The sequence below is a fragment of the Pongo pygmaeus genome, chromosome 7 (genome assembly GCF_028885625.2).
Source record: "Pongo pygmaeus isolate AG05252 chromosome 7, NHGRI_mPonPyg2-v2.0_pri, whole genome shotgun sequence".
NCBI classification, from domain to species: domain Eukaryota; kingdom Metazoa; phylum Chordata; class Mammalia; order Primates; family Hominidae; genus Pongo; species Pongo pygmaeus.
The window spans coordinates 143,852,198-143,867,387 of NC_072380.2; the positions used below are offsets into that span (position 1 = coordinate 143,852,198).

The 15,190-nt window shown below is 40.8% G+C and overlaps 1 protein-coding gene across 3 annotated transcripts in view; it reads right to left on the reverse strand.

Moving 5' to 3' along the window:
- ADCY8 (adenylate cyclase 8) overlaps positions 1–15,190 on the reverse strand; it is a 260,213-nt gene that overhangs the window by 214,350 nt on the left and 30,673 nt on the right. The gene's annotated exons all lie outside the window — the stretch shown is intronic.

Consider the following 15,190-nt stretch of genomic DNA (forward strand, 5'->3'; position numbering starts at 1 on the left):
AAAAGATAAAGAAGAGAGGTATTTCTGTTAAAAATGCTAACTATTATTAACTATGTTAATAGGTATAATATATAACTATATATATATATGACTCAAGATGATTTACAGCTTTAATATTATTACAATCAAAATCCCATATGGAATTTTTATTTGGAACTTGAAAGGTGATTTAAAAGTATATCTGAAAGAATACATAAGTTAGAATATCAAAGAAATTTTTAACAAAAGAGATTAGAGGGGGGTCTTGACCAACCAGAAGGTAACATGTATTATAATGCTATGATAATTAAAACTGTCACAGCAGAGAAAAACGCAACTGCAAAATTAATGGAATAAAGTAGAGTATACTGTACAGAAACAAACAATAAAAATTGTAACAAGTTTGTACATGATACATGTAGCTCAAAGATCAAAGGTTTAATGGGAAAGAAAATTTTCCCAAAAAACATAATTGGTCAACTATAGGGAAAAAAAAAGTGGACTGATAGTCACCTCATACTATATGCAAAAATAAGTGCCAATGGATTAGAGCTAAATGTGGACGATGAGACTATTAAAAGGGGAAAAGAAAATAAAGGGGAATACTGCTCTAATCTAAGCAGAAAAATGTGAGCAAAGTCTTAAATTAAAGAAAACTGGTTCTTATTAACAAAACCAATCTGATACCTTGCTGATATTAAGAAACTTTACTGTAATATTTATGAGAAGAAAATTGGCAACATGTTGCAAAATTTGACTCATTTCTTTTGACCCACTGACCCAACCTCTAGAAATCTGTCTTTAGAAGATCATCAGACAGAACATTAGAAACTTCTGTTAAGGAATATTCATTGTAACTTTATTCATGAAAAATTTATAAGTGGAAACTGCATATTTTTAACAGTAAGGGAAATGGCTGAATAAACTGTGGTCTGTGTAAATAAAAAGAATATAAAATTGCTTTTAAAAATACTTAATGACATTAGCAAATCTCTGATGAATTAAGTAAATTGTAATATTTTAAACTGCACTTAACATACAAATCCATAAATTCAATGTGATCCTAATGCTTAAAATATGAAGAAATATATATACATATACCTACACATATACATATACATATACATACATATACATATATAAATAAAAAGAAATCCATAAGTCTGCACGCACTTGTGTAAATGTGTGTGTATCTGTGTGTGTGTACTGAAATAGGAAGAATAAGTTATTCAAACAAACTCAGTTGTGGAGCTCTAACAAGACAGTACAAACCCGTAAGGTGTCAAGCTCTACACTTAGACAGGTGACCCTAGCATTTGGGGCTTCTTCCTTCCTGGGAGCATTTGCAGATTCCAAAAGAGATGACTGAGAGTCTGAGAAGCAGAGCAGGATGTTCAAAACTTATGCAGCCAGTAGAAAAAATCCTGAGGTCTGGAACCAATGGGAAAAAAAAAAAATGCAGAAAAGACCATCCAGATAGAGTCTCCTGATCTTGGCCAGTAACTGACCTCACAAATAACTTTAAAAATAAGTGTTTGGGTTTTAGTATCTAGTAATTATCTAAAAATGCCTGAACCACTCAATTGTTACTATTATTAATTTTTATTAAATGTTTTGAAGGAAATACCACTCCATTGTGGCAGTAGCAGATTGGTAGTTCCATGAAGGGTTAAGTGCATATGGTGATGACCATCTCAGATTGGTTGTGCTTTGTAATCCCTCCAACCTACGGCTCTACCCGGATCCCTTGGGTGCCATCCTATCTGTAAGCCACCTCTGACCCAGAGTTGATGTGCTAGGTGTGAGATACTTGAGAAATATTTATTAATCATTTTTTTCCTGCCCTTATGCATTTGTAAACTACATTTGAAAAGCCTTCCTAACCCTTCACTTCTATTAATTAATCCATTTGAAATTATTTATGGAACGAGTTCTATGTGTCAGGCACAGTTTTATAAACCGGCAGTGTACAAAGCAGGTAATGTCCTGCTGTCATTCTAGTGGTGGGAGATGGGCAATAAACAAGTAAACCAAGGAATATTTAACACGTGGTGGTGGTGGTAGTATGAGAGTGTGATGAACGCCATAAAGAATGATACAGCAGTATAAGCAGGATGGAAAGTGATGGCACAGGAGTAAGACTGCTAATTTAAAGGGAGTTCAGAGAAGGCCTCTCTGATAAGAAGACATTTGAGCAACGACCTGAAAGAAGTGAGGGAGTCATCCTCATTTGGGAAGAGCAGTCCAGGCACAGAAAAGTTCCAAGGTTCTGAGGCAGGAGAAGCAAGAACCCACTCCAGCCCAGCATGTGGCCCACTGTGGCTGGAGCAGAGAGCCTTGTGGGAGCCTGGGGAAAACCTTTCAGAAGCAGATTCTGAAAGGCCTCAAAGGGCCAGACTGTGGAGGGTCTTGAAGCTTTTCTCTCCATGAGATGGGAAGGCCCTGCAAAGTTCTTAGCATTTGGAAACATGACCTACCATCCATGTTTCAAGAGTCACTTGGGCGACTGTGAAGAAAACAGACTGTAGTGCAGCAAGGACAGTCAGGGAGACAAGTTAGAGGCTGCTTCCAAGAGTCTCCTTGAAAAGAGATTTTGACTTGGACCACAGTGGTAATTATGCAGGTGATGAGATAGGGCCACACCCTGAATGTATTCCAAGGAAGAGACAACAGGATTTGCTGGTGGAATTTTTGTGGACTACATAGAAAAGAGAAAAGACAAAGATGATTCCCAGCAAGTTCTAGTTAAAAAAAAATGCAGATCCTTTGGTCATACTGGGACCCACTGAATACAAATATCCAGGGATGTGGTCTTGGAGAACTTTATTTTTAGGAAGCTCCCAAGTCGATCTGCTGCAGTGGGTCCATAGACTGGCATGAAGAAATCTCTGAGTCATGTCAATGACCTGATGATCACGTATAACACTGAACTTTGATCTCCTTTTTATATGTCCATCAACCTTACTCAATCTGAACTCCCCCAGGGCAGAGCTTGTGTCCACTGTCTCTTATCTCCTAGCATAGGGCCTAGCATCCCAGTGCTTCATACACTTGCTGAATCTAACCGAGTTGACCCAATAACATGAGTGAATTCCAATTGCCCACCTCTTTGGTCCAGTTTTGTGATCACCAGAAAGAGGAAAGTTGTCACTCTGGGTGAGAAGTCCTCTATGAATTCTTCTGGAACAGGAAGAAGATTCCCTCCTCACTTTCCCCTTCTTGTTCCCCCAACCCCAGGAGTGGAAAGGTTCTCCATGAAGCTGGGGTGATAGAGACAGCATGGGCACTGCTGTTTGATGCCAGGGAGTTCAAAGTTGGAAACACTCACAGAGCCAGCTTCCCCATTGATATAGGATTTGTGTTTTAAGGGCCTAACTCCCCAGAGTGGAGGTGGGAAGGGGGGATAGCTCCCTGGGGTGTCCTGAGGGGCGCCTCCTCTCCACTCTGCAATCACTATGTGTTTTCTGGTCCCACAGGAAGTTGCACTATATTTTCTTCATAGCACAGTTTGTACAAGGAACATCCCCACAGTCTGCAGCCCAAGCTGTTGAAGGCTAAAAAGGCCTGCTTTATTCAGAGCGGAAAGAAGATACTTCCACCTATTTCTGGGTCTCCCCAAAGCACCCACTCAAGTGTGATTGTGTGCGTGGAAAGACCAGCTCTGGGAAAGTGATCACTGGATCTGGGCCTTGAGTTCATCTTCTTTTAAACATTTAGACAGAAAATAAAGGAATGATGTGTTGCAATCCAGTACTGATTTGCATTTGGATATTTTCCAATACTTTCTTTTGTGGATCTTTTACCCTGGTTTGTCCTTAGGACTGATGTTTCATCATAAATTTTGGAGAATGTTAAAACTGAAATTGGGAGACTAAATAATAAGTATGACTTACTTTCATTGAGTTTATATTAAGTGCAGAACACTTTACAAAGTCCCTTTCATACATGTTCCTATTTAATTTCAGTGAGGAAGGAGCCATTATTATGTTTATTTTACATATGTGGGAGCTTGGGATCAGAGAAGTTAAGGAATGTCTCTAAAGTTAAACAGCTCCACAGCACAGTGGTAGACCTGGGAATTGGGTATAGGAGGGTGGGGTCTAAGCAAGACCTGGCTAGGATCTGATGGAGACCTTTGATATTCAGAGAAAACAAAGCCCAGTCAGTAGACAGGCGTATAATTTAGTAAATAAATACTGGACAAGGCAGGAAGCAGGTTTAATATTTTGCCTCAGTGTGCTGGGTATATGGGAAAAATGTAGGTAAAGGTCTCGTATATGTAGGTAAACGAGCCTGGCTGGAGAAGTGTTGGCTTCATTCTCTAATAGATAGCTAGCATTTGTTGAGCAGAGCACTTAATATGTGCCAGGAATCATTCAAAGTGCCTTGCATATTTTAATTCATTTAGTCTTCAAAATAGCCCAATACGGTAGACACCATAACATGAGCATTTTGTAGATGCTGGAGCTGAAGCTCGAAGTTTAATCATTTGCTTGAGATAATGAATGGTACAAGTGGTAACGCTGAGGTGTGAACCCTGGTAATGGGAGCCAGAGCCTGAATTATAACAGCTGTGCTCACCAACCCCATGCCTGAGTCTCTGCTGGACTAACACAACAACAGTTCACCCCATCAACAAATCCAGGCTCGCCACATGCACCCTAGGATTCGGCCATTTTTACAGATCAGTTCTTGAGCCTGGTAAAGGGAAAAGAGCCTTGGGAAGGAGGTGCGTGTTGTCTGCAGGCCTTTCCAGCACAGTCTAGAAGACCAGGTTGGCTTCCAGGTGGCTCTAGGAAATAAAAGAGAGCCACCTAAGGCAGGGAAAGAGTCTTCAAATGCATCGTAAAAAATAGTTACTTCATTCAGTTAAGACGTTCATGGAGCATTTCACTGTGAACTAGGTCCCATTCCTGTCTAGGGCCTATATGTTTATCCCTTCCCTCACAAAGGTGTTCTCAAGCACACACAATATCTCTATCTTTAAATGGAAAAGCTAAGGCCCTGAGAGTAATTTGCCCAAAGCCAAGTAGCTTAAAAAATTCTGGAGTGGTGATTACCACCTGGGCTATTCCGCCTCAAAGCCTGAGGACGAGGAGTGAGGGAGAAAACCTGGAAGGAGATTAGACACTCTCCACAGCTCTCAAGGGTGTCTGGAATCTGCAGGAGGTGGGGGTCCTGAGAGAGTGGGTGGGGCAGCTTCCCACTAAACGCCTTTGCACCTGCCAGATGCTGGAGCTTTTGTAATCAGAGACCTGGGTTTGCATCCCTCAGCTCCACCACTTGCTAGCCATGTGAGTTTAGGCAAGTCACTTTATGTCTCGATGAGCCTCAACTTTCTGATCTGACCAATGGGAATAAACCCTTGCCTCATAGAACTGAGGTTAATACTATATATACGTGTGTGTATATCTATCTATTTAATATATACACATACTATATATACAAATATTATATATATACATTATATATATATACTGTATATGGATGTGTCTAGCAGATCACAAATGCCCAATAAATGTTAGATATCTATGGAAATATGAGGCCGTCTATTTTTCCAAAGTCTAGTTTATGGTGTAATTTTTTTCTATTTTATTTCTGGATAAATGATGCACCATGGATGTTCTTCCTCCAGGTTAAGAAATATCCCAGAGGACCATGAAGTATTAAAGTCTTCTATATTCATGGTGCTTTACAAAGAACGTTTATGTCCATTATTTACTCTGCAGGGAAAAGAGTAGAGGGGGTGCTTAGGGATCAGGCAGAGTGGCCTTCAGTCCTATTGCTGCCATTTACCTCCAGGGGGACTGTAGGAAGTCCTTATCCTCACTACGGGAGTGGATACTAAAAGTGTGATTTGCTGTGCTACGCATAGAGCTTAACAGTTTAGCTTAGTGGCCAAGAATTTGGGCTTCTAATAATGCCATTTACTTGTTATGTAAACTTGGCTCAGTTAATCAACTTTTTTGGCCCCCACATTTTCTTACCTGGAAAACAGGAATACCTTCCTCAAAATGTTGGATAATCAATGAAATTAGCAGAAGACCTGTAACACAATCATTACTCAATATGTATTGACTGTGGTTGCAGTTATTGTCATTATTATTGTTTTCATTGTCTATATGTCACTACAGGACCCACCAAAGGGATTTAGCAGGTAAGTGACTTGGTTGGGTATGTGTTATAGAAAGGCCACTTGAGGAATAGTTATCGCACAGGTTAAACTCCTTAAGAATTCAGTGAAGAAAGGGATAAAAGAGGAAGAAAATACATAGGAGTAGCTGCAGAGACAAGAGGAAGGACAAACAGTCCCCACCAACATCCTCTGCCAGGGTCGTGGGCTCTTCCCACAGCTGTTGGCTCTGTGGCCATGCTTCCTGCCTGCCCTTTATAAATAGTACACACTGAATTGGAGAAAGAATTATAAATAGTTCATAGTGAAGCTTAAAAAATAACATAGCAATAAAGTAGTAAACTTAAGTAAAAGTCTAAGAAAAGGTAAAAAACATGAGGCCTGCTGAACTCAGCTGGCATATAATAAAAAAGTAAAACTGAATGATGAAAAATCTCTATTAACAACTTGAATTCCAAGAATAATATCCCGAGAAATTGCAAAGTTAAGAAGGGAAAAAATAGTCATTTTAAATGATAACAGAAGGGATTTTGAAAAATAGAATGAAAAGAACAAGAACAGGGATGTAAGTTTAAAAAAAATGAATTTGAAAAACTAAGGCTGGGCAGGGTGGCTCACACCTGCATCCCAGCACTTTGGATGGCCAAGGCAGGTGCATCACCTGAGGTCAGGAGTTCAAGACCACCCTGGTCAACATGGCAAAACCCCATCTCTACTAAAAATAAAAAAATTAGCCAGGCATGGTGGTGGATGCCTGTAATCCCAGCTACTTGGGAGGCGGAGGCAGGAGAATTGCTTGAACCGAGGAGGTAGAGGTTGCAGTGAGCTAGTGAGCTGAGATTGTGCCATTGCACTCCAGCCTGGACAACAAGAGTGAAACACCATCACACACACACACACACACACACACACACACACACATACATTAAGGAAGAAGTAAAAATGTTAAAGGCTAAAAATAAGAAGGCCTATAATTGAGAAAAAATAAAAGAAGTGATTACAACATTTAAAAATAGACTAGGTAAAAATGATGAAGAAATTTTTGCACAAATTTTAAAGATAAATTATGCTAATGCAAAGTAGTTTAAGATATCAACATATTCAAAATGTCTATTTATTGTATTCAGAGAAGTGGACAAAACAAGTAGCCATAATTATTCCAGGAGTGTTTTGCAGCCTGACTTAATTCTACCATTTAGAAATCCTGCCAACCTCTTCAGAAGAGGACTTGGGGAGAACCTCTGTTTACACACTCCAACTGTTTTCTAGATCCTGTGCTTTAGCCTTTACACATGCTATTTTATGGACAGTCCAATAGCAACCCTGCTTGGGCTTATTAGCTCCATTTCACAGAAAAGAAAAGTGAGGCTCAGAGAGGTTAAATAATAGAGCTAGTAAGTGGTACTAGGGTGATTGACTGTCTTGGTTTGACTGGGACACAGGGCTTTATTTTAAAACCTGGACAGTTCTGGGAAGACAAGGAGGAGTTTTATCCATGCTTTTCTCCTAGGGTCCACAGATTATGGGCGAGCTAAGAATAATTACATTTTTAAAGAAGTGTGGAAGAAGAAGGAAGAGGTGGAGGAGGAGAAGAGGAAGAGGAAGAGGAGGGGGAGGGAAATTAACTATGTGGTTAGCAAAGCCTAAAATATTTACTTATTTACAGCCTGGCTCTTTGCAAATAAAAACAAACAACAACAACAACAAGACTTGTTGAGCCTTTCCTCCCCCATCATGCTGGAGTAACTGCAGAGAAAAAAAAGTTTCCTTTTGGTTTTCACAGTTATCTGGAAGGGGTAGGGGAAGATTTGCAAGAGTGGGGTCCTTGAGCAGGTGAGAGGGTGGATGTAGTCTAGTGTACCATGGAGGGATTAGGCTTACACGAGCAAAGAACAGGCAAAGTAAGTAGGTACAGGGCAGGGCATTTGCAGCAAGCCTGAACTTCACAGTGTAGCATACAGGTTGCCTGTGATCTGCCTCCCAACACCCTCCCCAGCTTTATCTTTCTTTGTTCTGCCCCTGGAAGTCTCACATGTACCTCCCATTCCCACTCTACCTCCCATGCTTTTTTGTTGAAGCCATACCATTTTTCTGGCATGCTCTTTCTGCAGCTTCCTCCTCATCTGTCTGACAATCATCTATTCAACTTATGGAGGTCAAGCCTCATCCTGGTCAATCACTCTTTTCTTTTTTGATCTCTTGACCTGTACCCTGTATAGGCATCTACTATTGCCCTTACATGTCGATGATCAGTCTCACCCATTATGAACTCTGTTAGTCCCAGTGCTTTGCACAGTGCTCACATTTATTCATCACAGTGCTGCTTCTTATTCACCCATAGAGTCATCAAATATTTACTGAATGCCTCCTATAGGTCAAGCAGTGTGCTAGGGTTATACGTATGTGGACCAAACACATTCATATCCTGCCCTGTTGTAGCTTACAGACTAATAATATGCAGTCCTTCCAGGGTGAGAGACTAAAGGACTGTGAGCTAGGCAGCCTCTCTTAGGGAAGGCCTCTGCTAAATTAGATTCTCATGGACACTCACAGGGATGAAGGGAAGTGTACTTCTTCCCCGCTCAACTGGCTGGGATCATTCTGTGGTTCAGCGCTTTCAGGGTTTGGAAGTCAGAATTTAACTCCAAAACTCCACCTCTGAGAGCTTCTAAGTCTATTTTAGTTTTTAACTTACTGGTTACCTATTATATACTATGTGCCGGACACTACCCCTGGCTCAGGGGATACAGAACAAGTCTCCATCCCCCTAGATCTCATATTCCAGTGAAATTACAGTCTCTTCACATGCAAAAGAAAAAATAAATCCTTATGACCTAAAGTTACTGAAAGCATAAAATGAAGCAGCACTCGTCAAATCATTATCAAAGGAATTGGAACTTAGCAGTCACTGCATGAGGATTCTTCCTGGGTGGCTATAAAAGCTAAACGAGGCCATTGGAAGCGCTGTCTACAAAATACTTAGTATTTGCCTGATACAGAGTAAATACCCCAAAATGGCAGCCGCTAGTACTGCCATCCTCATACAGGCTGCCTCCATACTAAAGCACTGGGCAGAGACTGTGAATGATCCTTTGGGATTTGGTGCTTTCCCTCTCCTCTCTGGTTCCCTCTCCCGACTCTTATTTCTTCCCTGTGTGCTTCCCGGCTTCTAGTCACACAGGATAACTTGGCGTTAACTGGACCAACTTTGCTGGCTATTCTCCTTTGGCCTCTAAAAAACTACCCTTCTGTGTCCCACTCTTTGCCCAGAAAAGTTGATTTCTGGACTGTATCTATCAAGTTTCTTCATCTTTAGTTTCCATTTAGGCTTTGCCATGGCTAGTCGAAGAAGAAGACAGAAAAATCCAGAACGAGAGAGAGCAAGATCTGGGGCAATTGCTTATCCTGCTGTGCTGGAGTTTGTGCAATTACTGTATTCCTCTACTGTAGAGGAGCTCTTGTGAGGGCCTGGTGATACCATCCCTCCCCTTGCCCCTTCAGGCCTATAGGAGTGGAAACAGCTTCCTCTGCAGCTAGTCCATGGGTGCTTCATCAAGCCTTGTGGCTCCCTTAATCCCATCTCAAAACTTTGCTTCAGCTCACTTCATTTACTCTTTTGAGTGTTTCCTGCTGGAACCCTGAATAATACATGAACCACACCTTGGTGTTTGCACATTTGCTTCCCTTTTCCTTAAATGTCTCCCTGCTGCCACTCCAAATTCTCTCTCTCTCTTTCTCTCTCTCTGTCACACACACAGGCACACACACACACACACACACACAACTACTTCCTCAGCATGCTGCACAATGCACAAGAAGCAGCTTCTCTTTCCCTGAAAGCTCCCTATCTTTTAGGCTGTCCCCCTCTCACATTTCCTGCCAGCAAACTCTTATCATACTGCTCTATAGCTCCTGTCAGTTCTTGGGTCTTGTCTATGTTTTCCTGTGGGCAGGAGTTACTGCCATCCATTGATGTATTCCTATAGTTGACACACAGCAGTCATTCAGTAAATCTTTGTTGACAGGACACTCCTGTGGTTGTCTGTAGGAGCCGCTGGGAGATTCGGCAGGAGAGGCACTGAAGAGGCACCAGTGACCTCTGTGTGCTTCTGGCTCAAGGGAAAAATCAGATGCCCTTATCAAAAGAATGATTTCCTGGGCAGTGGGGCTTTTTCAAATTTATTTACTCTGGCAATGATGAGATTTTTCCCCATGACTTACTATTATTAATAAAGGATCTACTACCTAAAAAGTCTATCTAAACATGGCAGGATTCTAGACCTTAGTTTTTTTCCATTTGCATATGGAACATGAAATCTTAGGAAGCTTTCATTTTCACAGTCACAATCCCTGGTGGCTTAGCGGACAGATCACTGCCTGGGTCACCAACAATGCTGGGCAACAGTGATAAAAAGGGAAGGAGTGGCAGGAAACACAAATAACAAGAGGTTCTCTCACCAATCCTGTTTAGATCTCCATGAGAAATGTCAGAACTGAGGGTTTCCAAAAGACCTGTAATAATTTCCCCAGAAAGGCATGGGTGAGTGCCAAGGCCAGATGACAACCTTTCCATGGAGGCTTTGTGCTCAAACAGAGGATTTCAGTTTCTTGATGATACCAATCTTTTAGAACCATTCATGACTTATCTGCAATGGATGTATATGATTCTTTGCTTATTATACCAAACAAGAGAGGAAAAAGATATCATGTCCAAAGGAGATAAAATCCCAAATGAAGGTAAACCATCTGACAAACAGTAGGCACACAATAATGAATGAATGTACAAACAGTAAAAAAGAAAATCTTATGCAGATGTGTTATATTTATTAAATTCATTGATTAAACCTTGGTTAAAAAAAGCACATTACTGAATTAGCTTTTTATGAATACTAATTACTCAGGGAGGAAATAAGAAGACTATATGAACTATGTCAGGATCCCATGCATGGTTTTTGTTAGGCAAAACTTGCAAGTACTAGATCTCCCAGACTCCTAGCACCAATTCCAAGGTGTAAGAGGTAGGTCCTACCTCCTTATTAGTGATCTCAGATCCTTATTAGTGATCTCAGATGGGGACTATTTTACCTGCAAGGAGACATCTGACAATGCCTGGAGCGGTTTTTGGTTGTCACATCTAGAGAGGGCATGTGCTACTGGCACATATAGTAGTAGAGGCCATAGGGGCTGCCAAACATCCTACACTGCACAAGACAATATTCTCTCCCTCACCAAAAAAAAAATCTAGCTCTAAACATCAATAGTTTGAAGACTGAGAAACCTCCTAGAGCTTCGCAGTCACCAGCACATAGTAGATGCCCAGTAAATTATTGACAAATAAATGATAGGTGTGCAGCTTCATTTACAAATCTGTTTGGTTTGCAAAATATAGCAATTATCTTTCAAACATTTCCAAATTTCTAATCCTGTGATAGGGATTTATTTTCTTTTTGTATATGTGACTTTACAGCTATCCATTGAACTGCACACTGAGGGTACAAATATGATCATGATAGATGATCTCCCTGCCCTGAAGTAGTTCAGGTCTGGTGAGGCAGACAGACAATTAGACATGTACTTACTGCACAGAGGAATGAGTGCTAGGACAGAGGTACACTGAGACAATTGATAACTGTCACATGAACAGCAGATTTTATTGAATATCTACTGTGTCATAGGCACTGCTACCCATTAAATTCACATAGTCAACCAATGAGTTAGGTGCTACTATTATTATTAGGGTGACCATATAATTTGTTGTCCAATCAGAATGGTTTTGACGTGAAAAGGTTGTTTGTAGTAATTCTGTTAGGGTCAGAGGTCTAAACCTCATTTTTTCATAAGAAAATAGGGATGCAATCCCCAGTTTATATGTGAGGATGCTGAAGCAAAGATAAGTTAAGTACCTTGCTTCAGCTCACCCCTCCATACAAATTTGCAGCCCAGCAAGTCAGGCTTCAGAGACTTATATGGTTTGGCTTTGTGTCCCCACCCAAATCCAACCTTGAATGGTAATAATTCCCATGTGTCAAGAGTGGGGTCAGATGGAGGTAATTGAAACAATGGGGAAGTTTCACCCATGCTGTTCTTGGGATAATGAGTCAGTTCTCATGAGATCTGATGATTTTATAACCATCTGAGTGCCCCTGCTGGCACTCATTCTCTCTTCTGCTGCCCTGTGAAGAAGTGCCTTATACTATAATTGTAAGTTTCCTGAGGCCTCTCCAGCCAGCCATGTGGAACTGTGAGTCAATTAAACCTCTTTTCTTTATAAATTACCCAGTCTTGGGTATTTCTTCATAGTAGTGTGAGAACAGACTAATACAATAAATTGGTACCAGGATTGGGGTGCTGCTATAAGAATACTCAAAAATGTGGAAGTGACTTTAGAACTGGGTTACAGGCAGAGGTTGGAAAAGTTTGGAGGGCTCAGAAGAAGACAGGAAAATGTGGAAAAGTTTGGAACTTCCTAGACACTTGTTGAATGGCTTTGACCAAAATTCTGATAGTGATATGGACAATGAAGTCCAGGATGAAGTGGTCTCAGATGTAGATGAGAAACTTCTTTGGAACTGGAGCAATGGTGACCCTTGCTATGTTTTGCCAAAGAGATTGGCTGCATTTTGCCCCTGCCCTAGAGATCTGTGGAACTTTGAACTTGAGAGAGATGATTTAGGGTATCTAGTGGAAGAAATTTCTAAGCGGCAAAAAGTTCAAGAGAAAGCAGAGCACAAAAGTTCAGAAAATTTGCAACCTGACAATGCAAGAGGAAAGAAAAACCCATTTTCTAGAGAAATTCGAGCCAGCTGGAGAAATTTGCATAAGTAACGAGGAGCTGAATGTCAATCACCAAGACAATGGGGAAAATGTCTGCAGGGCATGTCAGAGACCTTCGCAGCAGCCTCCTTACCCCATCACAGGCCTGGAGGCCCAGGAGGAACAAATGGTTTCCTGGGGTAGGCCAAGGGCCCCCCTGCTGCTCTGCACAGCCTCAGGACTTGGCGCTCTGAGCCCCAGTCATGGCTAAAAGGGGCCAACATCAGCTTGGGCCATTGCTTGAAAGAGTGACCAGGTGGAGGTATTTGAATCATGAGGTGGTTTCCCCCTTTTCCCCATCCTATTCTCATGATAGTGAGTGAGTCCTCAGGACATCTGATGGTTTTATAAGCATCTGGCATTTCCCCTGCTGGCAGTCATTCTATCTTCTGCCACCCTGTGAACAGGTGTCTTCCACCATGATTGTAAATTTCCTGAGACCTCACCAGGTATGCGGAACTGTGAGCCAATGAAACCTATTTTCTTTATAAATTACCCAATCTTGGGCATTTCTTCATATCAGCATGAGAATGGACTAACACAAAGACTGTGCTTTTAAGCACTAACTATACTATGCTGTAAAGATAGTGCATTAGAGTAGAATCTATAGATGGTAGGGAATCCAGGAAGGCTCCCTGGAGGAGGTAACATTTAAGTTGATTCATGAATAATGTATAGAAGTTAGGCAAGCAAGGATGGGGAAAGTGTTTTAAAGGAGCAATGGGTAGAAAGGCAAGAAAATGCAGGAAGCATTTGGGGAGGTAAAAAAGTGCCTAGAATTGCTGGAGAATAGGATGATAAGGTTGGAGTGGCTGCACATGGTTGGGGAAGCAAGGAGAGAGCCAAGAGATTACCATACCTAAATGCCTCACATTATAGTGCCATTATCTCCTTAAATCCTCATCCCAATCCTGCAAAGTATGACTTCATTGTTTTGTATGAAAAAGAAAGACAGCTTAGATAGCTCACCTAACTTGCCCAAGAATTACATATTTACAATGGAGCTGAGAGTATGGATTCCAAAATCCATTTCATGTCAGTATATCCAATTCTGAACCTCACAATATATGGACTTTCTTATTTTAGGAGGTCACAAACACTTCCTTGAACATTTGAGCTAGAGATGTCACCACCAAAGAATTCTTATTAGTATCAATGTTAATAAATTGAGTGTTACGGGGAGATGCTGCTTCTAGGGGATCATGTGCATAAGAAAATCCAACTATTATTTGCAAGGAAAACAAAGAGCCAGGTCCAGAGTTCTGTCAAATTTGCATAGGGTTTTGGAGGAAGTTTCTCTGTTTGAATTTGAGTTGTACAAAGTAACATATTATAATGCAGTGGAATGTTCACATCTGTGTCTTTAGTTTGTATGCCATTTGAATTAAAAATTTGGGGAGAGAAAGAAAGAGAAAAAGAGAGAGAAAAACAGATACAGAAATAAGGGAAGAAAAATGAAGGTAAGTAAAAGGAAGCAAAAGGGAGAGGAAAGGAGGAAATAAAGCACTTTAAATAATTCCAGCAATGCTGTCTGTTCATGAGCATTTGACATGGAGTGAGAAGATGAGGATCTATAGTGTTTCAAGCTGTGGCTGCCAATAGTGTGCTCACTCCACTGGACTCAGTGTGCCACTAGGTTTAAAGTTACATCGTTTTCATAATCATGCTACCTAAATACAAGCCAACTGCTTTATCTGGAGTTCAACCATACAGAAGGGAAATCTGGCTATCCTGGACTTGCTGAAATATGATACATCCATTTACTGATTTTTGTGGGCATTTGAGAGATTTTTTAAAAGCGTGATTTTTACTCAGCTGTTGGTTTTAAAACCTAACCCCAGTGAAGCAATGATTCCAAGGTAGTGTAGGTTTCACCTAAGTTGAAAAATAGAATATGTGTCAAAATCCAGTCATAACATATGAAACAGATGTAGAAGTGAGCAAAAGAGGTATACCTTGGAAAATCCAGTCTTCTTTGCCTCTAATCTAGGATAGATGCATGCAGCCCCTGGCAGAGTAGTTAGCAATGAAAGGTGCATATTAAAGGTTTATTGAATGAAAAAAAAAGAATTAATGACCATGAGTTGCTGGCTATCAGAAAAGAATTGGGTATACTTTCTGAAAAGGCTCCTCATGTGGACATGGGACATTTTCAACATTGCTGTGGAAATAAAGTCTATAAATATTCACAGGTAGGCAAATTAGATATGTTTTGAAGACCAGAGTGAATACCGATTCAATTCTCTCCCCTGTTTATGTAGGGCC